Genomic DNA, 26,700 nt, shown 5'->3' with positions numbered 1-26,700 from the left:
AAGAAATTTCAATAACCAGTTTTCTCCTCCGATTGCGAAAACATTCTGTTGGCGCCCACCTACACAAGGAGAGGTGAACATCACGACAAAATAAGAGAAATCTGGAGTCGCACAAAAAAGTTTAAGTTCTCGTTTTTCCCGCTTGCCGTTCGAGAGGGGAACGGTAGAGAGACAGCTTGAAGGTGGTTCATTGAACCCTCTGCCAGGCACTTTATTGTGAATAGCAGAGTAATCACGTAAATGTAGATGTAGAATGATACCGATAGAATCATGGAAAAAGCTTAAGCACATTTTTCAGCTAATTCTCGTTTCACAGTGCCTGACAATAAACTAGAAGAACCCGGAATACATGATCGGTTGTCAATGTAACTTCGTACATTTACACACCTTTGTCGTGTATGTAGACGATTAGATCTGGGTTTCTCTCTGACAAGTATGGGGTTGCCCAGAAAGTAATGCACTTCATTCTTTTCTTCAACAATTCTTTATTGAACATAGTGAGAATTACACACACGAAACAATGGTGTTTTATCTACAGACGCTATCCCCCTCCCCTCCCCGCCGTTCTATGGATTTCCTACAGCGCGAAACAAGGGCGCGAATGCCCTGTCGGTACAAATCTTGTCCTGGTGGCGAAGCCAGTGCTTCACTATGTGAATCATCCCATAGTCCTCAAAATTTCTTCCGCGAATAGCTTCCTCTAATGGCAAATGACAACGTCACCTCACTGCAGCATCTCAGATATGACAGCCGTGGATGGTCTCCCCAACAGCTGCGTCTGGAACCTCGCGGTCGCTACGGTCGCAGGTTCGAATCCTGCCTCGGGCATGGATGTGTGTGATGTCCCTAGGTTAGTTAGGTTTAAGTAGTTCTAAGTCCTAGGGGAGTGATGACCTCAGAAGTTAAGTCCCATAGTGCTCAAAGCCATTTGAACCATTTTGAACCCAACAGCTGCAAATTGTGGAGCTCCGCCGAACCACCTTCCGATGACCTCACCCTCTAACTGTACTTCTGTTGACAGCAGATGCTCCATAGAATTTGCACAAGCGTTTGTAAATATTCCTCACAGTTTCTTTCTCTGCAGTGAGAAATTCAGTGACGGCACATTGCTTGTAACGTACAACACCTACGGACGCCATTTTGAAACTGTTCTGCAGCTACTCTATCTTTCGGAAGTGACGGAAACTTATCGCGATTACTCAGGGTACTTCAAATAATGCACACGTAACGTTTAGCATTCGTAGCATTGTTTTCAGCTGAGACAAAAAAATTTGGTGTATTATTTTCTTGGCAACCCTTGTAGAACGGCCATCAGAGTGCATTAGAATTTTTACCAGGCCTGGTAGGGTGTATCCGAGACACGAAATCGTCAGGTGTTGAGCTTTCATTGTGATGGTCTCACAGATGTCGCGTACTCGTGTGAGACAGCGTTATCAGTAACTGACAGAGTTTGGAAGACGCCCCGTTGTGGTCGGCTGGTCGAAATGTACAGTATCCGCATTTCTGGGGCATTCGGATGTGACAGTGGCTCGATGTTGGACTGCATTGTAACATGATGGCAGGCATACTAGTCGTCGAGGTTGCGCTCGGTCACGCCTGACCACCACAAGCGAAGATCATCATATTGTGGACCAAGCATATCGTAACCCCTTCGCAACACGTTGTCACCCCGCACCATTGGTCGGAGACTATAAGCAGTCGTAGTGGGGAATTATCGTCACGTGCGTATGCTGCCGTTAACACCGCAGCGCATACGGCTGCGCCTGCATTGTTGCCATGTTCGGGAATCCACGATCTGCTGACGGATGACGGCACACTGCGTTCAGCGACGAGTCGCGGTTCTACACTAACCTGGATGATCATCGTCGGCGAGTATGGCAGCGACCTGGAGAGAGGTTCTCTTCTTCCATTGCTTTGGGCAGGCACAACGGTGATCCTCCTGACGTCATTTTGTGGGGAAGCTCACACTGATTGACGGCACAACAGTAAACCCAATTTTCGACAGGTTCGATACTCATCCACACACGCACGTGTCTGTCTGAACTGTCTGCGTGACGTTGAGACCTTACATCTCTCCCCGATACGACGTGTGTGGGATCAACTCGGGCGACAACTTTGTCGCAGAGCCAGTATCGAGCATATCAAGACTAGTTGTAAAAGCTGTGCGCCTTCTAGCTGCAGGGGAGGATGCAACAGCTTTATGACACCTTTCCCAACCGTATCATTTAGTGCATCCAGACCGTAGAGGCTGCAACGTCATACTGATAAGTGGGATCATACTGCCAAGTCCTTTGTTGTCAATTTGACTGTGACGCTGAAATAACATCGCTTGCCCTCTTAACTCGTCAAAGTTTATTCCGTTTCCTTCTCCCTTTCTGAGTCCTTCACTTTTTTTTTAGGCAGTGCACTTAGTGTTTCGCGTCATGATTACATCAGTTTTACTAAAGCCTGAGAAAAGTACATAAACGCGTATAGACATGTACGCCCCAATGCTTATTTTAATAAACTGATAAGCAACCGTTGTCTATGTTATCATTGCCAGTAAGTTTAATTAACTCTATAATTGCGTCCCTGGGCCATTGTCACAAGAAGATTTCTTAGAAAGAAAGACTTCATCTCATTGAGCATTTAGTTCATATTCTGCAAAAACTCTAATAACCATGACGTTGAACATCATCATCACCAATCATTACCGAATAGAACCAAATCTTGTGTCTAGATTCGATAGAAGACGTCTTAGCTCCCGCTTCCATTTCAGGTGATATATGAGAACATTTATAGGTATGAAAGAAGGCAGTTACTGCACAAGGTGCAAGACTTTTACCTTAGCTTCTCGACGTATTTCTTCAAAGCACTGTAATGTGTTGCCTTACCTTGTCCTAATGCTATTACAGTTTCACACCTGTACTTGACGAAATGTGTTGTACAGTGTGTAGCATCGGAAGAATGTGTTTCTAAGCTGTGACATCATCTCTTGCACCCGGCTCATACACAATTTTAATTTACATCCATACTCCGTGGAATTGCATGGCAAAGGATATTTCCTATTTTCCTACACGTTAGGATTTCTTTGCGTTACGTTCGTCTATGGATCACGGTAATAATGACTTCTGTAATTAGTCTAATCTTGTCTTGGTGACCCCTACGGACACCATACATATACTCCAATACTGAAATGTTCTCAGATTCGTAACTATAGAACACTAACAGGAAGAAAATGTTACATTGCTATGAACTATCGTAAAGTTTAATACTCCACATTTTATTCAAAGGAAGTCATATTTACAGGTTATGCATTGGTTCATTGCAATTATTATATCTCCAGTTACATACCAAATCAAGTACAAAATATCCTGGTTTTTTTTCCTTTTTTTTCTACTGGAATCGTAAATTTTAAGAGGGTCTAGTAAACTGAGGTTAACATTTAACATACTACTAGTTGCTGAAACTCTGTAAGTAGGTTTGCGCGGTATAAATGGCATCTATCTTCAAGCGTCTCAAAGTCCACGCTTTTCAGCATTTCCGCTATTCTGTGAGTCAAACAAACCTGTGACCATTCGTGCTACCCTACTTTGTCAGTATCCCCAGTTAGTCCTCTTCAGTGTGGATCAAACACACTTGAGCAGTATTTTAGAACGGGTCGCAGGAGCGTTTTTTAAGCATTGCCTTTCGTATATTTACTGCATTTTCCCACTATTTTACGAAAGAAAAACTGGAAAATATCGCGCTTTACTCGCTTACTTGAATTTTTTCCACACCTAAGCACCAATTTATGTATTTTCCACACTGGACTTCCTACTTCCTTTAACTGTTGGATCAGGAACAGGAATACCGTAACTCTGGTATCATATCTTGTATCTATGGATTCTAAGTTATTGTAGTGATTAGGCCTGTAGTTCAGCAATAGCCCAACGTGGAGCTCCTGGATGTAGTCACCGATCCAAAAATATTCCACAAACAATTGAACAATTGGCCTAAAATATATGCCCTAGCAACCGCGAACTATATCAGTTCCCAAGTCCTGAATATTCTTTCAGTTTTCTAACTACGTTCTCAAGAGTGGAGAGAAAACGCAACTATCACAACTGCAGAAGTTCGCAACTTCCACAGAGTATCTATCCTTCCCTGAGAGTAGATAAACTGTCACCTCCTCTTAAGGATTTCAAATTCGAAATGAACAAGGACTGCTCAGTCCTCAGCTTCCACGCAACATACCCACACAGACACTTCAAAAAAGGGAATCCAACGATTACAAATCGCAAATCATGACTGTAACACGATGATGTATACTCTTCTAATTCCACACATACATACATACATAGCCACATTTTAGTTCCTGGTTGTCATGATGTCACGTAAGTATATTAGAAGGCAATACTAATTAAATCTGGCTGTGCTCAGAGTGGTTAACAGTACAGCATATCATACAAATATGTAAATTTACAATATAATTATTAATTTATTTTTTCAATCTGCAACCGGCGCAGTCGGGTATTCTTTGCCACCCACCACATTATCGCCTTGCTATCTGTTGCTCGCTGCAAGTGGTCTGTTGGTGCAGTCCACCAGTGATATCGGTGGCAGCGGAGCTCAGTCTCTTAAAATATTCTTTAACACTTTCTGCACAGTACGCAGGAAGTCCCTCAAGCCGGCAGTCTCTTGATCTCTTTGCAGATTTGTTATTGAACGTAACCTTGGAATTAGATCGCGAGGTCAGAGTTCAGAATAAATAGGCGATCCATCACACCCTGAGTGCAGAATTGTTAGCAAAACACCAAGGAACGAAGAAGAGCCACCTAGAGGTCTGTGCAGGGGCGATCGGCAGACATCTGGGACACATGTAGGATCTTCAGGGGGACTTCCTGTACCCGAGGCGGCGCCGGCCAGTTTGCTACTACGCAGGGGAACACTGTGCGTTCCGTGCACGAGTGGGCCTTCGGTCTTTGTCGGCGCTGAGCAGTGCAGGCAGCAAGGCGAAACCACGCACCGGTCCGCTAACCTCCTCCGCTAATAGCTGCACAACGAGCATGCAGCTGTTGTTAGGCCTGATTTGCATGATGAGCGCTCCTACTCGTATGCGCAGTTTCACGGCCCGCTGCAGAGCCCTCGGGGTCCACTCTGTTCCGTAACTGGCGATGCGGTTTGCGCGAGGAAACGAGCAGGTAACTTCGTGCTTCACTCTGCACGCAGCTCTCACTAAAATGTTTCAGAAATAATTAACTTTTGCATTTTCACTAGTGCCACTTGCCGTTTTCCTCGTAAATGTTTCGATTCTTTGCTGAATCATTCAAGAAAGCACGAGGGGAGTTCAACAAGTATGTTACGTAGATGCACCACAGTGTCCGAGTGAAACGGAGCGGCGACTGCAAACGTACTCAAGTGTTGAAGAACTCCGGACAGTGCGATTCTGGTGGGCAAAACGTCCAAATTGCTAACCGATTCGTCGTGAAATTGCCGTGAATGGGTAGCCGTAGTCAAAAATGGCACCAAAAATTTGACCAAGACCGCACAAACGTGAGTGATTCTGATCAGGAAAAAACGCCATCGATGTCGGCCAGTTGAGGAGCTGACTCGTAGCAATGGCAGATTTTCCGACAATGGGGACGATCGCAATGTGGTTCTCGAACGGCACCGAGACTAAGGAGCGGATTTCTATCGTCTGAACGATTGGAAGAACCTTCCGACCACTGATTACCGAGACTTACTGACTTATGTTGAAAACTAGCTCCATTTATCTATGTCTCTTTAAACTGTAGTGGAGTATTCAATGAAAGTTACATGGTCTACCATAATAACGTGTAACAGACTTCTTAAAGTCCTCTCGTACAGTGACGATTCTTTAATCTTTTGCTACAACTTTTTTCACTGTCTTTATCTCATCACTACGTTAAAACTGAATCCTTCTCCTTAAACTAAAAATGCACTATTTTGTAAATTTCAATCTATACTGAATAAAGACTACAGATGGTACGTAATGACTAAACTACTTTCATAGGTTAAGTGTAAAAACGAGATGAATAGAAGTTATTTGTGCATAGCCTCGAAAATAATAACCAATATTCAAGCAAAATATTTAAACTGAAAGTGTGTTTCAGTGGAATCATCCAGTAAGTAATAGATGACAATGGAACAATCTTGCTTGCTCTGTTATTTGCCTTGATCGTATCCTCAGGTTCAGCGTTACCAAACCAGTTCAACACGAATATATGTGAGGAAGCAGCTGTGCAATTCAGTTGAATTCCCTCACCCACTGCAGCTCTCTGGAACACTTCAACCCATTCACGGCATGTAGCCTGCTGAGAAACCAACGACGTCCAGGAATCCCTCCTCCACATGCAGATCCTTGAAAATGGTGTGATGCTCTACTAGGTGCGAGGGGGTATCGGAAGCCGTGGCAATGAAACGCCGGATGCAGCAGCTAAGGAAACGGTTGTAGTATAGACGACAGTACAATGGATCACTCTGTGCAGTGACTTCGCTGTTGAGCCACGGAGTCACCCACCACTGGGTGAAAAGCCGAGGGACGGAAGTTGCCGCGGGTGACCTGCCTCAACGTAGCTCCAGACACCGAAGAAAGGCTAAGATCTCCAGTAACGCCTCCTTCTCCACTGGTGACCCGAGGACTTCGCACAGCACTCTTAAAGTGTTACGAGTATCATTAGCACTAGACTAAGGTGCGAATCTTGAACAAGCACATTTTCAGTGTATTCATGCATTTGGTAAGCCCTTTATGTATATGAATCCGTTGATGTTTTTATTATTGGTTTTATTAGAGCCGGCCGCGGTGGCCGAGAGGTTCTAGGCGCTTCAGTCCGGAACCGCGTGACCGCTACGGTCGCAGATTCGAATCCTGCCTCGGGCACGGATGTGTGTGATGTCCTTAGGTTAGTTAGGTTTAAGTAGTTCTAAGTTCTAGGGGACTGATGACCTCAAATGTTAAGTCACATAGTGCTCAGGGCCATTTTATTAGAACTGCGTCAAGGTGTCTTCTGTTTGTTCTCATTCTGATATACTTCACATGCTAACACACTATAACAACCGGAGTGTGAGTATGGAGTAACAAGGAACCCCCTGAGTGCGTGTTCGCAAGAGTCCAATTATGTTTACTGCGTTCGTTCGACGTCCCACATATTGTCTACCACGGAATCACAATATTGGCTGCTAGTGGCAGCAGGGACGAGACTGGAGGTATCCAGTGGTGAGCACAGTAAGAGGTTACGGAGCCTAGTTGAACGGCTTAATTGAGTAGTAACTTAAATATTGCTACAGTCCTAGTGGTGTTGATACAAAGCAGAGCAATGGCAACCAAAAAAAAAAGTAGAAGTATATCTACAACAACAGCAACCGAGGCTGACATTTCGTCAGAAAGGAACTCAAAGAATTTCGCAGACTGAGAAACAAGCGGCAGAAGGAATATTAGAGTTTGTGCAACATCAGTCAATGGAATGTGTGGGGTCGTATGCGCTCTACTGTGTGTACAATGTACAGAAGGAGTACAATGATGACGATACGTGCTTCAAAAGTGTAAATGATACTGGAACAGGTGTCGAGCCATGCACTTCATAACCCTTGTCGGACAGGCAGCCACAAATCCCGTCTACAGTGAAACGTAGTAAAGGACAGTCGTTGTCCAAGGAGCGACTACTAAACATAATTACATACGTGGAAGAGCATCCGCAGCATATTAAAAAAGCAGTTAAGGAACATATTTCAATTAAGTCTGCAATAATATTTCTGGTAATACATAAGATGATCTACTTATATTCAAGGGAGGACAAGGCGCATTTGTAAGAAAACTGACTTTTGCGCTTTTCATGGATGCTCGATACAATTTACGGGAAGTGTATCACAGTGACCTACTATGTTATGCACATCAAACAGCGCGCGACATAGATTACAGTGATTTCAAGGGAAGCAGTGGATGGTTGCGTAACTTCAAACAGTGATACAGAATTGGAAGACGTAAGATAATGAAATTTCAAACAAAGCATCAACTTGACGGTGCACAGGAAACAGCGGAATCGGCCCGAAAATTTGATAAACAAACTTATCCCATCGTTCAAAAAGAATTTGTTTTCAGCTCCAACCAATCGGGATTTTAAGAGAACCTGCATATGAAAGAGAGTTGCATCAAGATCAAGTAACATCAATGCTTTACCGCATTCGCATACGACTATACCGAATGGCTGGAAAGTAATTTATTGTGCTGCGATAAGTTGAAGGTGCTCTGCCCCCTACCATTCTTTCTCGTATGCGCGACAGTAGGGAATATTAATGTCACAGCAAGTAAGAGTGGCAAAATGGGCTTAAGAGAATTTGAAGTATTGTATGAGCCTCCTTTTGGCCAATAACTGGTCAAAATAACTTGCTTCTCCTCGATTCCTGGTCAGAGTACAGAAATCATATTCCTTTAGACCAAACTGTCCCTCCTGAACCACTGGACAAATTCAGCCTCTGATTGTTGTTTGTGTGCCTATAAAACCTATTATCGCAGTATTTGCAGCTGCGCCTTAAATGATAGCAGTTTCAAGATAAGCTCCACGACACACTGTTTCACACTCGCTTACATGTCATCACATAGCTTCAGTTCTCATCAACCCCTTGCATCAAAATGATTCTACATGTATTCTTTAAGAGCAGAAACCTAGCTGAACGTCGTGCACGGTTTGTAACTCCCAAGGAGTTCGCCTTCGATCTTAGTGGCATGAGCCTTTGTGATCACTGTGGAACGCCATTTTTTATTCGGTGTTCATGGTGCAAGCTAATGGTTTGTTTTTAACATTTCTTGAATGTCGACGGTGTCGAAATTTAAGAAGTGTAATACTTACAACCGATAGAAGGTTGATCTATGCACCTCCAAGACATTCATTTTCAGTCGCCCACCTGACACACATGGAGAGTCATTAGCAGCTAATATTCTCCTCTCATAATTTTTAACACAACTCTTTCTAATGAGCCTTACTAAAGATTGAACTTGTGACCTCGCGCTCTAGGGTTCCTTGTGAGATGTAGGGTTCTCTTGGTATGCTTTAATCATCCTCTTCACCGTATTATCTTGATACATTAAAGTACATTTGAAAAAGAACATATCTTTAATTCCCCTACTCTAAAACTATCGATAAATTTTGATCGCCTCTGGATGACGGGAACTCCACAACTGTTTCTGCCGGTTGGTTGAACCAGCCGGTATCGTTCGTGTGCTTTGACTTGTGACTGTGGCCTCGCTTGTGATTTTATGACGATGTGCCATATGACGTCATACGTTTACAGAGATAGACCAGAACACTAACAATGTCTGATTTGCTTCTACATTATTTTTTTGGAACGCAATTTGTTGTGATAGTCCGGTTTTTAGCGTACCCAAAAGTCTACGTTAGGTCGGAAGTTCACAGTTTAGTTGTGAGTTTTCGAAGTCGGCGAACGTGATGCTATGTGAATAGCTACAGTTCATGTTACGGCACATCTTTTACGCGTTTTGGATTACGGTGAGTGGTTTATGTTCGCTATTCTGATAACGTCATGTGTCAGTGTAGACCGATGGTGCCGATAGTTCAAAGTTTGCGTTTTTATTTAGACATGAACGAGGTATGCAGTGAATAACTTTTGGTCCATTATTTAAATAGAATAGTTACGTAGCTATATTTGATGCCTAAGTTCATTGGTTGATTTGCAGTGCTATTTATCTGTCCTCAAATGAAATTATAAGGTGCACCAGTCTCGAATTTACACCTCTAACCCCTATAATCCAAGTGTTACAAAACTCCAGCCGTGCTCTATTAATCATTCTGTTCCGAATATGCCAATGGAACCTTACTTCTGTCAAGAGTATTCAGAAATGTATAAATATTGGGTTCGTATTAGCTGACAGACATATGCGTTCTGTCACAACATGAGTCTTTAAAATCAGGTGGATAAGCCTCTGTTGAATAGAACACAAATATAAGATTTTCACCATTCATTTCATACGTACATTATATCAGATGTCCATGCCCAGCCCATGTAATTCATGTAAATAAAGAGCAGACGGATTGTGAACTGCTGCACGGTAACGTCCCATCAGTGTCCGCTAGTGGTAAGAACCAGCGAATTTTGTCGTCAGGCTATCAAATGAATGTGAACTTTCTGCGCCTCATCCCTCTTTCACTTAGTTCAAGCTCCGTAAAACATGCAGTTGTTCTTCTGTCAAAAAATAATCCGGGAGCGAACAGCAATTAAAAAGTAGTCAACAGCTTGAATGGTGATAATTACTGCCAGTGGAGAGGAACGGAGTAGAGAAGAAGGAATGTAGCAAGACAGTGCAGAATTTGACGTCCCGTTGCCGTCGAGGTCGAAAGATCGTGTCTAGGAAGAATATAGAAGGTAATCGGCCATGGCTTTACTTACTAAACCGTTCCAGATTTCTACTCGAGTTACTCATGAGACAAACGGTGAACATGAATAAGAACCACTAAACTGAAATTTTGCACCATGATACTTCGTAGATTAAAGTTACCGATGGTATTACGCTGCCTTTACCGGCCATTGTGCGTCCTTTGGATAACGTAGGGGCCTACTGGTCACGCGCTATCTGGAACAGGAAGTGTCTTGACACGACTGTCGACACGGCGAAACAGGAAGTGCAGTCCATCTGAATATGCAAACAGTTGCCATTGTCTCATGGTCCAACCGCGCTGTTTTCATGCCCACTGCCTGCGTAACTGACGATATCGTTGGGACAACAGTGGCACACATGCGTATCGCCGTCTCTGGAACCGCAATTTCAACAGCGTGCGATGAATGGTGCGTCCCGAAACACTTGCTCCTTCCCGCCATTGTAGTCGGCTGTCAATTGCGCCGGCGAATGCTCCGTGCTGTGCTTTATAAAGGGGGCAAGACTACGAGATCTTAAATGGGGCGTCAACGCCCACGCTTTGTTGTCTACTAGCGATTTCACAGTCATTTTTACATACATGACGACAGTTGGAAAATTTTGGAAATTTGTGATAAGGTCTTACGCGGCCAAACTGCTGAGGTCATCGGTCCCTAAGGTTACACACTAGTTAATCTAACTTAAACTAACTTACTGTAAGGACGACACACACACCCATGTCCGAGGGAGGACTCGAACCTCCGACGGGGGAAGCCGCGTGGACCGTGACAAGGCGCCTCGGACCTCTGGGATACCCCGCGTGGCGACGACACTTGTGGTTCTGACTTTTTTTTAAATTTTTTCCCCTCACCTATAGTCCATTGCATAATGCCGTGAATCAGTATATTTCCGCACTATCTGTGCATGGAGTCATCGTCATCATCATCACCAACAACGATTAACCTATTGATCTCTGGTTTGTTCCACCCTCAAGTGTTTTGCCAAGTCCATGTTTTCCACGGCGACCGATCTTCCTTCTTTTGGTTTATGTTTCAGAAGTGACTATAGTTTTAGGATTCTTATTTTTGTTCCATGCTTTTTCCAGTTATTCCTGTGCTTAATAATTCTTCTTTGAGATTAAATATGTTTAATTATTTCCTGATATCTTCATTTCTCCTTCTATCAAATAAAATGTAACTAGTTATTACTCTCAGAAATATCGTCTCTACACTTTCTGCCCTTTCAGTCTGTCGTTAAGTAACGGCCCAACAGTCGCATCTGTGCAGCAAGGGTGGTACTGCCGTTACTTCATATGCTTAAGTAATGTTTCTCTTCTGCTATTTTTAAAACATCGTTTGATTGTGGCACATACATACTGGAATTTCTGTAGCTGTGCACTCAAATCATCATTTCATGTGTGAGTAATGTAATACCCAAGGTAATAGCATTTTCTAACTTTCTCTATTGCTTCTTCACAAATAAGTACGGCATCCGTAACTGGATCGAATCCCAATCGTCATATATATGTTTTAAAAATAGCAGAAGAGAAACATTACTTCAACATTTGAAGTAACGGCAATACTGCATAATATTGCAGTCATTTGTTATTTTCAGAACCAGTTAAAGCCCGCATTGTAGTTAATCTACTGTTACAGATAAAATCACGTAACAGTCTGCATGGAACACGGTTAGAGGAGCATTATTTATTTTCATTCGTCTTGATAATAATTTACGACGTAATTTGCTTAGAGTTATGTGAACGACTTCTCTGTACCATCGGTACCTGCTGTATGTGTGAGGTTCAGCGTGATCTGCGCTCCATGCGGCGAAGACACTGATTTCTATGGTAAAGGGACGTTCTGCAGGACTATCGTAGAACCATTGTAGAGATGCTCCAGTAGTACCAAATGTGCCGTACTGTTTGCCGCAGGCGAAAGTTTTCTGAAACGTATTTCCCGCGACAACATTGTTGCCTCATAGGCTGCGAAAAAGTCGTGGTTGGTCCACATACAGCCTCTTAATAGTTTCAACTGACGGTACGTACCGATTACATCATTCGGCTGCTCTGAATCTGTTGTTTCATTATGGTAAACGAGGGGCAATTTTGAGTAGGCCGGTCCCCAACCACAGGATGGTAGCAGGTAACGGCTTGTTGTGTTATGTCGACCACAGCTTTTCCACGTGACGCGTTTATCGTAATTACACGGCTGTTGGTGTAGGGGGAGGCGGGCGGTTCAGCGCCTCGGCTTGTGCCCTTTCATCTCGTGCTGGCCTGCGCCCATTAGATAACGCACTTAATGCGGGTACAGCGTCGTTAATGGCAGTAATCTCTGTTCGGACACCAACAGATTTGTTGCCTCCATAAATGCGAAGAAAAGTAGCTGATCAATCAGACATCGGGCGTGGAACGGGTTGCGGCGCCGCTGTCGGCCTAGAACCCGTCCACCAACGCATTCTGTTCACGCGTCGCGTATCTCTGCGTATATCTTTACTAAGGAATGCTTACAGAGCGGTATTGATAGCATATCAAAATTAACTAGGGGTCTCGAAGAACTGAGAGGTAGACTTCGCTGCGTATCCAGACAGCAAGTGCTTAGGCAGTTGATTTACTGGAAGCTGAATGTTTATTTGTTAAACTAAATGTTCGATGTTCTGATCATGTTAGGTTTGATTTTCACCTTCCTGAGTACTATCTCTCTCTCTCTCTCTCTCTCTCTCTCTCTCTCTCTCTCTCTCTCTCTCTGTGTGTGTGTGTGTGTGTGTGTGTGTGTGTGTGTGTGTGTGTGTGTGTGTGTGTGTGTGTGCGTGTGTGTGTGTGTGTGTAAGAAATAAAATGTTCAAATGTGTGTGAAATCTTGTGGGACTTAACTGCTAAGGTCATCAGTCCCTAAACATACACACTACTTAACCTAAATTATCCTAAGGACAAACACACACATCCATGCCTGAGGGAGGACTCGAACCTCCGCCCGGACCAGCCGCACACACCATGACTGCAGAGCTTTAGACCGTTCGGCTAATACCTGTGTGTGTAAGAGATCTGAGTTAATCGCTTTTCGGATTCCACTCAGGGTCAACTGGCTAATGTGGCACCTACACAACATTAGGCCACTGGGGTGTGCAAGCCAATCCCCGGGTTAATTAGCGCTTTATTTACAGAAAATGTACATCGACGCTCGAGATTTGTATCTCTATGAAAAACAATTATGAACTTAATACATTTATATGTTTCGAAATGTTTCCGAGCTAGTAATACAAAGCTGCAGTTGTGTTTAATATTAGTTCGGTCTTCCAACTGTATGTTGTAAACCGCCTCAATTTAGCCTTTCGGTAACCGTATTCCTACTAAAATCACATTATACATGGAATGCTGATAAACTGGTATCTATAGTTCGAAATTCTTCATATCTAGGGCATTCTTCTATTTTTTTTATTTCCTTGTCGGATGGAAAAACATTATGCGACTTGATAATGTCTGAGTGTGATCTGTATAGTTGACGACTGAATATAATTTGACGTAATGAAACTGAAAACGATTGATTCAAAAAAATTGTTAGGAAGAAAAATGTGACTATTCTCAGATGTTTTCTTTTCTCGATTTTCACTACACTAAGAGACAATAAAGATGCGAAATGTTGTCAATTCCAAATAACTGTATAGTTAATTAGACGTAAAGGCCATTTTAGGACTCTTCAAAGGTAGTGTCTAAGGAAATCGAGAAATCCGCCTCAATATATTTGAGGTATCGCCGGCAGGAATTTTAACATAGTATGGCAACTTAATCATCTTGGTCAGTTTTTTTTAATTTTTCACTGTCATAAGGCTTAACAAGCTTAAACATCTAAAGGTGTTGATTTTACACAAAAACGTGAAATAAGTTTCTTGACGGCTCTTTCTAGCCTGCACCGGATCGTCTAAAAACCGCTTATTAACTTTGTGAAAGGATTACGAGAAGATGTTTTCACATCCCTAGAATGGTTGCTCATAAACTAGCAAAAACTATTCACAAATTACGGGGATTGTCCGTGGTGCGTTCCTCAAACGATTCTGGCGTGATTCGGGAGCGACAGAGTCGTGCACTGTTTTGCTGGCAGTTCAGGTCGCCTGCGGTGTGTCGTTAGCGTACAAGCCGACTCCCACGACTCGACGCTACGTTCCTGTACGAATCGGCCGTGAGGCGGGAAACCTCCTGAGTGGTGACAGGTGGGCTTTTTACGTGAATCACGTCTTTGCTCCAGCGGACAGAGGGGGCAAACACCCTGCAACAATCGTTGGAAGGGTCCAGGCCGGAGGAGGTGCGGCGGCATGGTTCCTTCCGTCCCTTTACGACGGACCTGCACCTACCTGTGAACATTGTCTCAGGATATCATCAATCGGGAAGCCGGGCGAAACCGACTGTACTTCGACGTGAACCAGGCTGCAATTAAAGTCACTAATCTACGTTTCGGGAGAAGGGTTTCACACGAAATGAAAGGTTGGAAATGTTGTCCTTAATTAATATACTCTGAAACTCAGGTGAACAAGTATCACTGCCAAGCCCATGCTAGTCTTAACACAGTCACTCACAATCCCTTTCACTCACGTTAGCAAGTTTATGGAGTTGCATTTCCCTAAAACTTAATAGCTACAAAAATACTGATTGTTTTTGATTGATAATGCTCGCCAAATGTTAAGTCTGTCGGTACCTATTGCAAATCACAGTTTTTAGCCACCGACCTGCTCAATAAGCCACGCGGAATATATGTCTTTTCTCGTCACAAAATTCACTTAAAAATTCCGAAATTTCTATACACACATCGGAATAATTATGCCGTCACTTTACCACACTTTTGATGTATGAAACACTGCTAGATCCGGCAACTTATCATTTCCATCGGAACTACCACTACACACGTCCGAACTGTTTTATGGCTAGGCTACGACTCCTCCCTAGAATACTCCAAGTCTTCTCTACCAGCAGAGAAAGGCGCGCGAAGAATATTGTTTTACCATTGATCAGTTTAAACAACAGTCTCCCGCGTCAGTCCGCGCTTTTCATCAATGACCAATCGCAAAATAATAAACCTAACGACTGCACTTTTTACCGACGTAGTTATCTAATATTCTGAAGTTTTGTTTACGCATAAAGTTATTTACTATTGTTGTTTATACCTGAATAAACTATCCCTTTACCAAAAACTTATTTTAAAAATCTTCTCTACAAAAATCCGCTTTGTCCACATCCATACTTCTTCGAAATGTTCCCACACTAAATCCCACTACATAACTCGTTAAACAATTATCTCCGTATTAACCTTAAACCACACTCACGCATCATTCATACTGCAAAAACATATTTATAACATTTTACCTACAAAAAAAGACAACACTTTATGAATATACCAGAACAGTTTATGAAAAACATTCTATTACTTTGGTGCACTCTAGTGGGCACAATCGAAACTAAATCAGTCCCCTATCCAATACTGTCCTGTATCGGCTGATGCATAAACTAGGTGCGCGTCCAGTCTCGCGTCACCACCTGTCACTATCCAGCTCTGAGACACATCTCCCACTTAACCACCTCCAAGGCAGGATCGGCATACGGCGCTACGCCTCAGGGGGACCGTTATGGTCTGGAGAATGTTTTCGTGCGTTCCCTGGTGATTTCTTCATTCTGTAAGGCACAATGGATCAAAACAAGTATGCATCTATCCTTGGGTACCACATCCACACCTACATGCAGTACGGCAGGATGGCATCTACCAGAAGGACAATGCAACGTGTCACACAGCTCGCTGTGTACGTGAGTGTTTCAGAGAGAACCAGGATGAACTTACCGTCTTCCCTAGCCATAAAACGGCCCGGATTTCAACCCAAACCAGAATCTGTGGGACAACATCGGGGTGCTGTATGTGGCATAGATCCTCAACTGAGAAACCCAGCGGAGATGGTCACAGCATTGGATTTTGTACGAGTGCAGTCGGTACGTTGCAGAGCCTCATTGACACACTTCCTGCACTTTTCGCAGCAGGCCCCGTGGCGAAAGATAGTTATCCAGGCTTACAACAGGTGACGACATAAATCTGAGTTGACAGTGGATAAGGCCTATACCAGGTGTACCGGTATGAAATGAGCGTTTTTTTGGGAAAATGAAACACTAATTTTGATTTGAAAAGTAAAAACATTTTATTCAAAGTACTGACCGTTGCTTTCTATACATTTTGACCACCTTTCTGGCAACTTGTGGACACAACGCCAGTAGAAATGTTCGTCTTTTGAAGCAAACCAAACAAACACCCAATTTTCGACTTCTTCGTAGGAATCGAAGTGTTCCTCCGCCACTGCGTGTCCATTGATGAAAACAAATGGTAGTTGGAAGGGGCCAAGTCTGGTGAATACGGCGGGTGGGGTAGCAGCTCCCAGCCAAGTGTTTTGATTGTATCCTGAACCAGTTTTGCTTTGTGTGTAGGTGCATTGTTGTGTAAAAAAATTACTTTGGCATGTCTTCTGGCCCATTCTGGTCTTTTTTCGATAAATGCATAGTTCAAATTCATCATTTGTTGTCTGTAGCGGTTAGTAATCACAGTTTCACCATATGGCTCGACAAGCATTCGATGCGACTTTGCACCACTTTTTTTAAAAAATGAAAACAAATAATGTTTTCCGCAAATCATGTCTTTCTGGTGCAAAATTCGACATTGTTATCACGATGAAAACATATGATGATGATAGTTCCATGACTTGATGTATACCAAATATCTTTGACAGATGTCATACCAACCAAGCAAACAAAAAATTAAGGCTCGTTCACAACAAATGTTCCCTATCGACACATTTATATCTTATCGCTCGTTTCATACCGGTACACCAGATAGTCTCCTAGTTTCCACTTGATTTCAGTCGTGCTGCAGTACCAACACAGCAGGTGGACGCTGGCAGTCGTTCAGACTGGTGCTCGTGCAATTACTGTATAGCCTGTTGCCCCTCTTGAGTTAAAACATATTCGTGTGGCTTCCTCACAGATGCACGTACGGCTCAGCTGTTGGTACCTACGACCAGTCTAAGCTCGTAGGTGAGACCTCGAGGCGCGCTGCCGAGTGTGGGGAGGTTCCCGGATCCCCCTCGGTGCTGCCCGCCAGCCAGAGCGGCGCCTGGTGGTCCCCAGAGGCGGTGGCGGCGCGCAGTCTGGCACGCCACGTGCGGCGGCGGCGCTCCAGGCGGACACGTGGCACCGACACAGCCAGAGGCCGCCAGCCGCCATCTTGCGGCCGTCCGCTGCCGATCGATGGGCGCGTTTCACACGGCAGGCGCGTGCCGCCGCTGCTGTTGCCGAGATCAAAACACGTGACCTCCCTCTCACGGGCCGCATTATCGGCTCACCGGCCATTGTTTACTTACGTCACGGATACTGGTGTATCAAAGAGCAGACTGAGGGGGCTATATTGAGAGGGTGTCACACAGCTAGATCACAGCACCTCAAGCGATCCATTACAGCGAGATCTCAATGGGCGTACCCAGCGAGGGGAAGGGGGGGGGGGGGGGGGGCGGCAGCAAGGGCAGAAGATATTCGCAGTTTTTCACTAGTTCACTGTTTTATTTAATAAGAAATGCTCCATGGTTCCTCGGATTGTAGAAGTGCATTCTTGTATTTAAAATGGTTATTAAAAGCAGTTTTTCACTGGTTTGCTGTTTTATTTAGTAAGAAGTGCTGTATGTTATCTCAAGTCCTTGTTTCCTGAGAAGTATGGCCTGCCCCCCCCCCCCCCCCCTAGTTTAGATCCTGGGTATGCCCTTGAAGATCTCTCAGGTTTTCTCGAATACCAGTAACCCTGATTTCACCTCATTTTGTTTAAATAATCGAACTCCCAAGTTCAAACGTCTGATTACTTCACAAACGAGTTAATGCCTTAAATATTTGACATTAAGCACGCAAGTGGGAGAGTTTAGGAGAGGTTTTAAATTGTGTTTAAAGTTTGTTGAAAGTTGCTAAGTGCTTTCATTATCAAATTCTGGATGAGTACACTATGTGTAATTTGCGCTCCGTTTTAAGCAAAAGTTACTTTTTCATGGAGCTCAATATTTATCAAGACATACCTCCTAAGCTCTTTGTCGTACAATGATATAATTTTGCAGATACATTCAGTCGTACATACGGATACTGTCTGCAAAATGTATTGCAAATTGAGATAGCAGAAGTTACAACCTAAAATGTCATGGCTAACGTAGAAGTTTCACAGCATAAACAGTGAAAATGTTTGACAAATACTTGACTATTGCTCGTCAATCCGGTATCCGTTGATGGAGGAAATACAGAAGATCCAAAGAAGGGCAGCACATTTCGTTACAGCTTCATTTAGTAAGCAGTAAAACATTACAGAAGTGATCGATCAACTCCAGTGGCAGACGTTGCATGAGAGGTGTTCTGCACCACGGTGTGGTTTACTGTTAAAGAAAATGTTCAAATGTGTGTGAATTTCTAAGGGACCAAACTGCTTAGGTTATCGAGCCCTAAAGTTACACACTACTTAAACTAACCTATGCTGAGAACAACACACACAGCCATGCCCGAGGGAGGACTCGAACCTCCGGCGGCAGGAGCCTCGCAGTCAGTGACGTGGCGAGGACGACGAGGACAGTACCGTGGTGCAAACACGAAGTTTCTGACACAGAGAAATCAAAGTGAAAGTGCTAAGTATGCCCGTTGCGGGTGGACTACGTGAGGAAGATTTTCATATATTCATTTCGCATGCATGTATTTGAAAAAAAAATTAATTATTAATAATATAAGGGGGAGTCAACCGAAGACGGAAAGAGTCAAATGAAGTGAACCACGGAGGGGTTCCTTTCAAAAATAATCATCTCGCCCGTTAAAACATTTATTCCACTGTAAGACGAGACGATCGATTGCTGCTTCGCAGAACGTGGTCGACCGCTGACGTCTCGCACACACTCGCACCTTGCTCGTTCGGCTGAAAGAGACGTCCACATGTGTTTTTCTTCAGGCCGCCGCAGATGTGAAAATCACACTGTGAAATATGCGGATTGTACGTAGGGTGTAGCAGTGTTTCCCAAACAAATCGCTGAAGAGTAGCCTTCGTCCCACTGACAGCGTGCGGAGCAGGCTTTAAAGCACAACGGAATGGTTGCGTCGGACACCATTCCGACAACACGACAGCAAACAGATGTCACGAAGACTTCCTTCGACTTCTCGTCGGTTCAAATTGTTCTAGACACAATAGGACTTAACATCTGAGGTCATCAGTCCCCTAGACTTAGAACTACTTAAACCTAACTAACCCGAGGAAGAAGTCGAGCCTGCGACCTTAGCATTCGCGCGTTTCCGGACTGAAGGTCGTCGTGTTCCTCAAGCTTGGAACCACAATCAATGCGCAGCGCTGCGAAGACAATTAGCAGAAACTGCTACTCGCCGTTAAGTGAATACGCCCAGAAATGCAGTAGGACGTAATCATTCTCTCGTACGATAAAGTCCAGCCCCATATTTCCAGTCGGAGGAAGGCCACGGTCCAGCGGCTTGGTTGGGAAACACTGTAACATCTTCCGTACAGTCCGGATCTTTCATTGTGTGATTTTGACATCTTTGGCGACTTGAAGAAAGATGTGCGTGGTCTCGGTTCCAGTCGAACGAGGAAGTGCAAGAAACGGTGCGATTGTGGATCCGTCAGCGGCCGACCGCTTTCTACGAAACAGAAACTGATCGTCTCGTCTTCCAGTGGTATGAATATCTTAAGGCGTGTACTGATTACTTTTGAATGGAACCGTTTTATGGTCCCGCTGTGAACGTGTTCTGTTTTCATTTGACTGCTCCATATACAAGTAGTAACCTTTTTTTTAACAATAATTTAGTTTCGAAGCACTTTGTTTTCACCTCTCAGGAAATTTCATTTTACCACTCATGGACCGAGCGGTGTGACGCAGTGGTTAGCACACTGGACTCGCATTCGGGAGGACGATGGTTCAATTCCACGTCCGGCCATCTTGATTTAGGTTTTCCGTTATTTACCTAAATCGCTCCAGGCAAATGCCGGGATGGTTCCAGCGAAAGGGCATTGCCGACTTCCTTTCCCACCCCTTCCCTAATCCGATGAGACCGATGACCTTGCTGTTTGTCTCGTCCCCAAAACAGCCCAGCCCAACCACTGAGTAGGTAATCGCCTGCATGATGGGAACCACTGCCGCAGACAACGCATAAAACGGCTACAGAACCGGTTCTTCGTTGGCTCCTGTGGTAATTGTGACAGCGGACTACGCTGTCACCAAAGGCACGCGCGGAGAACGACAGCTGTGCAGAGCAGATGCTGACGGAAACGCGCAAAACGAGGGACTTATCAGAGAGATGCAGCCTGGGCAGCACGCAAAACGCATTACGCTCGCGGAATGCAGCTAGAGTACCTGGGGAGTGTAGATAGTCGGCGGCAGTGAATTAACTCGGGCCGCTATCGCAGGAATGCGTGGCACTAACATGCACCGCGGCGCGCAGCTCGTCCCTCTCCCTCCGCGGGAAAGATGGCTATCTCTGCTGCCGAGATTTATGGCTCCCTCGTCTCCTGAATGAGTTCTTAGAAGGTATTTTCATGAACTACGTGGATCTCTGCCGCAGACGCAAACAAACTTCCATTGTTTCTCACGCGACACGCTAAATGTAAATACACTCCTGGAAATTGAAATAAGAACACCGTGAATTGTCCCAGGAAGGGGAAACTTTATTGACACATTCCTGGGGTCAGATACATCACACTGACAGAACCACAGGCACATAGACACAGGCAACAGAGCACGCACAATGTCGGCACTAGTACAGTGTATATCCACCTTTCGCAGCAATGCAGGCTGCTATTCTCCCATGGACACGATCGTAAAGATGCTGGATATTGTCCTGTGGAACGGCTTGCCATGCCATTTCCACCTGGCGCCTCAGTTGGACCAGCGTTCGTGCTGGACGTGCAGACCGCGTGAGACGACGCTTCATCCAGTCCCAAACATGCTCAATGGGGGACAGATCCGGAGATCTTGCTGGCCAGGGTAGTTGACTTACACCTTCTAGAGCACGTTGGGTGGCACGGGATACATGCGGACGTGCATTGTCCTGTTGGAACAGCAAGTTCCCTTGCCGGTCTAGGAATGGTAGAACGATGGGTTCGATGACGGTTTGGATGTACCGTGCACTATTCAGTGTCCCCTCGACGATCACCAGAGGTGTACGGCCAGTGTAGGAGATCGCTCCCCACACCATGATGCCGAGTGTTGGCCCTGTGTGCCTCGGTCGTATGCAGTCCTGATTGTGGCGCTCACCTGCACGGCGCCAAACACGCATAAGACCATCATTGGCACCAAGGCAGAAGCGACTCTCATCGCTGAAGACGACACGTCTCCATTCGTCCCTCCATTCACGCCTGTCGCGACACCACTGGAGGCGGGCTGCACGATGTTGGGGCGTGAGCGGACGACGGCCTAACGGTGTGCGGGACCGTAGCCCAGCTTCATGGAGACGGTTGCGAATGGTCCTCGCCGATACCCCAGAAGCAACAGTGTCCCTAATTTGCTGGGAAGTGGCGGTGCGGTCCCCTACGGCACTGCGTAGGATCCTACGGTCTTGGCGTGCATCCGTGCGTCGCTGCGGTCCGGTCCCAGGTCGACGGGCACGTGCACCTTCCGCTGACAACATCGATGTACTGTGGAGACCTCACGCTCCACGTGTTGAGCAATTCGGCGGTACGTCCACCCGGCCTCCCGCATGCCCACTATACGCCCTCGCTCAAAGTCCGTCAACTGCACATACGGTTCACGTCCACGCTGTCGCGGCATGCTACCAGTGTTAAAGACTGCGATGGAGCTCCGTATGCCACGGCAAACTGGCTGACACTGACGGCGGCGGTGCACAAATGCAGCGCAGCTAGCGCCATTCGACGGCCAACACCGCGGTTCCTGGTGTGTCCGCTGTGCCGTGCGTGTGATTATTGCTTGTACAGCCCTCTCGCAGTGTCCGGAGCAAGTATGGTGGGTCTGACACACCGGTGTCAATGTGTTCTTTTTTCCATTTCCAGGAGTGTATAAATTTTACTGTAACATTTAAGAGGAGGCGCTTTTTCTTCTCTTTTGTGGTAATTCGGAGCACAAGGTCGATAAAAACTGCTTTCTTGCTCAGCTTTAGCAGATATGAGGGATTCGTAAGAACAGATATTATCGACTAATACTGTCTGTTACTAAGAGGCAGACTTTTTTTATATACATATTAAGGACAATCTTGGTAGCTGAAGCGGCAAATGGGATCGCGACTCTCAGCGTCACAAATTCAATATCACCCACTAGTATGTTCATATTCTGTAAAAATGGTTCAAATGGCTCTGAGCACTATGGGACTTAACATCTGAGGTCAGCAGTTCCCCAGAAGTTAGAACTACTTAAACATAACTAACCTAAGGACATCACACACAACCATGCCTGAGGCAGGATTTGAACCTGCGACCATAGCGGTCGCGCGGTTCCAGACTGAAGCGCCTAGAACCGCTCTGCCACACCGGCCGGCGTTCATATTCTGAATCTAGTTAACTATTATCGTAGAGGTTTAGTGATTCTATGGGCATTCTTTAAAAGTTGAACTTTCCGTACGCTCTAGTGATGACTAACCACTAACTGGAATTGTTCCAAATCAGTGTGCAGCTGAACCTGTTGCTCAATTACCTCATTTAAATGGCAGTATCTATAACGTCAATAACGCACATGTGATTGTTTATGGATGATGCTGTTGTAGAATTCGAAGTCGCAACGCCGTAAAGTTTTGGAAACATTCAGGAGCAGAGCATCGAATCTTAGTGCGAGGACTGGTAGATGACCCTCGATGTAAATAAATTATGTTAATCGCGGGGAAATAGGCCGAAAGACTCCACATAAATTAAAACCTTTGTATTATTGTTTTATTACACTGCTGGATATCTATCTCTGGTATCAATGACAAATGTAAAATACTTTGGTGTATGCGCCCGGGCCCTTTGAAGAGGAAACTTGATTTAGCACTAGCAGATCTCTTTCAGAGAGTAATAAGCATACGTTCAACCTTTGTTGGACTCATATCAGGTAGAATTAAAACAGAGTATACAGAAAAGAGTAAAAGAAGAATTACGTATTTCCGCCCGTGCTCCTTTAGTCGGCGCGAATCTGTTTCAGAGAGACTCATCCAAATCCAGTGGAGCGTACTGCGAAAGAGGCATTGTGCAGCACGGAATTCTTATTGTTAAAGTTTAGAGAACATCCGTTTCAAAAACAGACAAGAAATATAGACTGTCCGAAAATAAAATTCCTTTACCCTCAAGGACTGTGTTCATTGGCACCCACCAGGGCACAATGTGTGTAGGGGTTGTTGTGTTACAATTTCATTTGTTACGGACATTACCGATCCAGTAGCCCTCCGTGCACGCTCGGCTTTGTCCTTGCAGGCAGTAACTGTGCGGAGTTAAGAAGTGAACAGTGTTTGTAACATTGATTCAGGATACAACAATGGACCGCCGACGAGTACGTACTCCTGCTGAACCAGTTCATTTATTCAAACAGCCTCACATTATTATGGGTCTTCGGGAAACTCGATTGACGTATCGACGGGTTGCTGGACATGTTGGGCCCAGTGCAGCAGTTGTGTATTGCTGCTTTCAACAGTGTTCTCTGGAAATTCACGCGCCTGTAGACCAAGTTCTGGACGTGTGCGATCAGACACGTTGTAGGTGCACTGGTTCAAATGTTCAAATGTGTATGAAATCTTATGTGACTTAACTGCTAAGGTTGGTTGGTTGGTTGTTTGGGGAAGGAGACCAGACAGCGTGGTCATCGGTCTCATCGGATTAGGGAATGATGGGGAAGGAAGTCGGCCGTGCCCTTTCAGAGGAACCATCCCAGCATTTGCGTGGAGTGATTTAGGGAAATCACGGAAAACCTAAATCAGGATGGCCGGACGCGGGATTGAACCGTCGTCCTCCCGAATGCGAGTCCAGTGTCTAACCACTGCGCCACCTCGCTTGTTTAACTGCTAACGTCATCAGTCCCTAAGCTTACACACTACTTAACTTAAATTATCCTAAGGACAAACACACACGCCCATGCCCGCGGTCGGACTCGAACCTCCACCGGGACCAGCCGCATAGTCCATGACGCCTTCTTGCAGCTAGATTAAGATCAAGTCTACGTGAGGCCATGCTACCACTGACACCGCGACGTCACTAAGCACGACCTCCCTGGTGTCGTGAAAGAGTCGACTGGAAGGTGGTTCAAATGGCCCTAAGCACTATGGGACTTAGTTGTTAAGGTCATCAGTCCCACAGACTTAGAACTACTTAAACCTAACTAGCCTAAGGACATCACACACATACATGCCCGAGGCAGGATTCGAACCTGCGACCGTAGCACCGGCACGGTTCCGGACTGAAGCGCCGAGAACCGCTCGGTCACAGCGGCCGGCGCTACTGGAGAGTGGAATGGCGCTCTGTTGTCTTCAGAGATGAGGGCAGGTTCTGTCTGTACGCAAGTGACAGGCGTACTCGTGTATGGCGTACACTCGGTAAGCTGCCTGTTTCACAGTGCATTCCCCCTCGACACACAGGTTCCACCCCAGCCTTCATGGTGTGGGGCCAAGTTACATCTCGCGATCTCTTTTGCTGTTTCTTCAGGGTGAAGTAACCTGTACTCACTATATTCACAGGCTCACGTCGCCGGTCGGGGTGGCCGAACAGTTCTAGGCGCTACAGTCTAGAACCGCGCGACCACTACGGTCGCAGGTTCGAATCCTGCCTCGGGCATGGATGTGTTGCTGTCCTTAGGTTAGTTAGGTTTAAGTAGTTCTAAGCTCTAGGGGACTGATGACCTTAGAAGTTAAGTCCCATAGTGCTCAGAGGCATTTGAACCATTTGAACAGGCTGACGTCAATATTTAGGCATTAAGAATAGTCATGGCTAAAGAGTGAAAACTGGAGTTGCAGAATTCTCGTTTTAATTTTTCGTTTTCAAGGGCTAGAAGTAGATAACGGCAAATTACATAGACACGGGCAGCAGGTCAGCTACTTTCTATTTTTTATACATATTATGAATGAAATGTTGAGTTTTTAATTTATTATTGTTAACATAATTTTGTGCATCCTTTATTATTTCATAGAAATGGCAGACAAATCTTAAATCTTGTAAGGCAAATGAAGTATTGTACTTCATCGCTATGTCACTTCGTGAAATATTTCCAGGGCAGGATTGGTGCAGTTATGCAGTACAACGGATGTCCAGCAACGACAGCGATAAACTACCTTGTAGACGAGGTGGTGGCAAGTGTTGCACGCTGTATGTACAGGAGTGGCTTAAACCACGACGTATGACAACGGGGACATTGTTGTCTCACCAATGCTGTACCAGTTCTTATTCCATGTATCTGGTACTCGTTTCTGTCGGCATTGTTATCAGAAAAAGCACTGATCGCTTTTCGTATTTTCTATAATAATCCAATATTTGAAACCAATGCAGATAACTGACACCAAACAAACAGTAAAAAGCACCTGTTATAACTGACACCAAACAAACAGCGATATATGCTGGGAGTTCAGAACTAAAATATCAGTATCGGTTTTAACCGAACGGTTTCTCCCATCCGAAAGGCACGCCATACCCCCATCGTTAATCCGCCGGGTGGATTCGATCCGGGACCGACGCACCTGCCCGTCCTAGAAGCAGTATCTTAACACGCACGGCTGTCCGAATGGTTTTGCTTTGCTTTATCGAGAAATAAAAGAAAAGTCAAAACAAAACTGTGGCTAACTTCTCATGGTTGTGATAAACAGTCATAGAATATTTCTTAAAAGACATCATAGTCGCCGTTGAGTGTATAAAATATTTATACTATTGCAATTTCGGCATTTTCAGGCAACACCGCAAAGTTACATTATGTCAGAATATAAAACTATCTGACATGAGTACATGTCGTCGTCAATCGTAATATGTTTTTAAAATACTGAACTGTCGATGTTACCATCGTTCTAATAATCTATCACACATACAAGTTCAGGTGCACTGACGACATGTGGAGCTAAGTCAGTTGGCGCGAAAACACATTTACATTTCAGGCAGTATCTTTAGTAAATGTACTTCGCGCCAACTGACTTAGCTCCACATGTTGTCAGTGAACCTGAACTTGTATGTGTGATAGATTAATAGAACGATGGTAACATCGACAGTTCACTATATATTTAACAACATATTACGATGTAATAATTGTCGTACTCATCGGATCTTGTGGGACTCTCACAGTTAAAAGGCTGCATTTTGACGACGACTTGTACTCATGTCAGTTTTATATTCTGACAGAATGTAACTTTGCAGTGTTACTTG

General features: G+C 44.8%; 1 protein-coding gene across 5 annotated transcripts in view; it reads left to right on the top strand.

The window, feature by feature from the left end:
• LOC126362786 (uncharacterized) overlaps positions 1 to 26,700 on the top strand; it is a 1,515,202-nt gene that overhangs the window by 541,899 nt on the left and 946,603 nt on the right. Inside the window, exon 1 of one of the 5 annotated variants that reach the window (XM_050007913.1) lies at positions 4,935 to 5,162. The exons of the other annotated variants lie outside the window; for them this stretch is intronic. The gene's annotated coding sequence lies outside the window, so the exon portion shown is untranslated. Of the gene's footprint in view, positions 1 to 4,934; positions 5,163 to 26,700 lie in introns of those variants that run through there. 5 annotated transcript variants of the gene reach the window in all.

Source organism: Schistocerca gregaria, chromosome 1 (genome assembly GCF_023897955.1).
Source record: "Schistocerca gregaria isolate iqSchGreg1 chromosome 1, iqSchGreg1.2, whole genome shotgun sequence".
NCBI classification, from domain to species: domain Eukaryota; kingdom Metazoa; phylum Arthropoda; class Insecta; order Orthoptera; family Acrididae; genus Schistocerca; species Schistocerca gregaria.
This window is presented reverse-complemented; position numbering and strand designations above follow the sequence as displayed.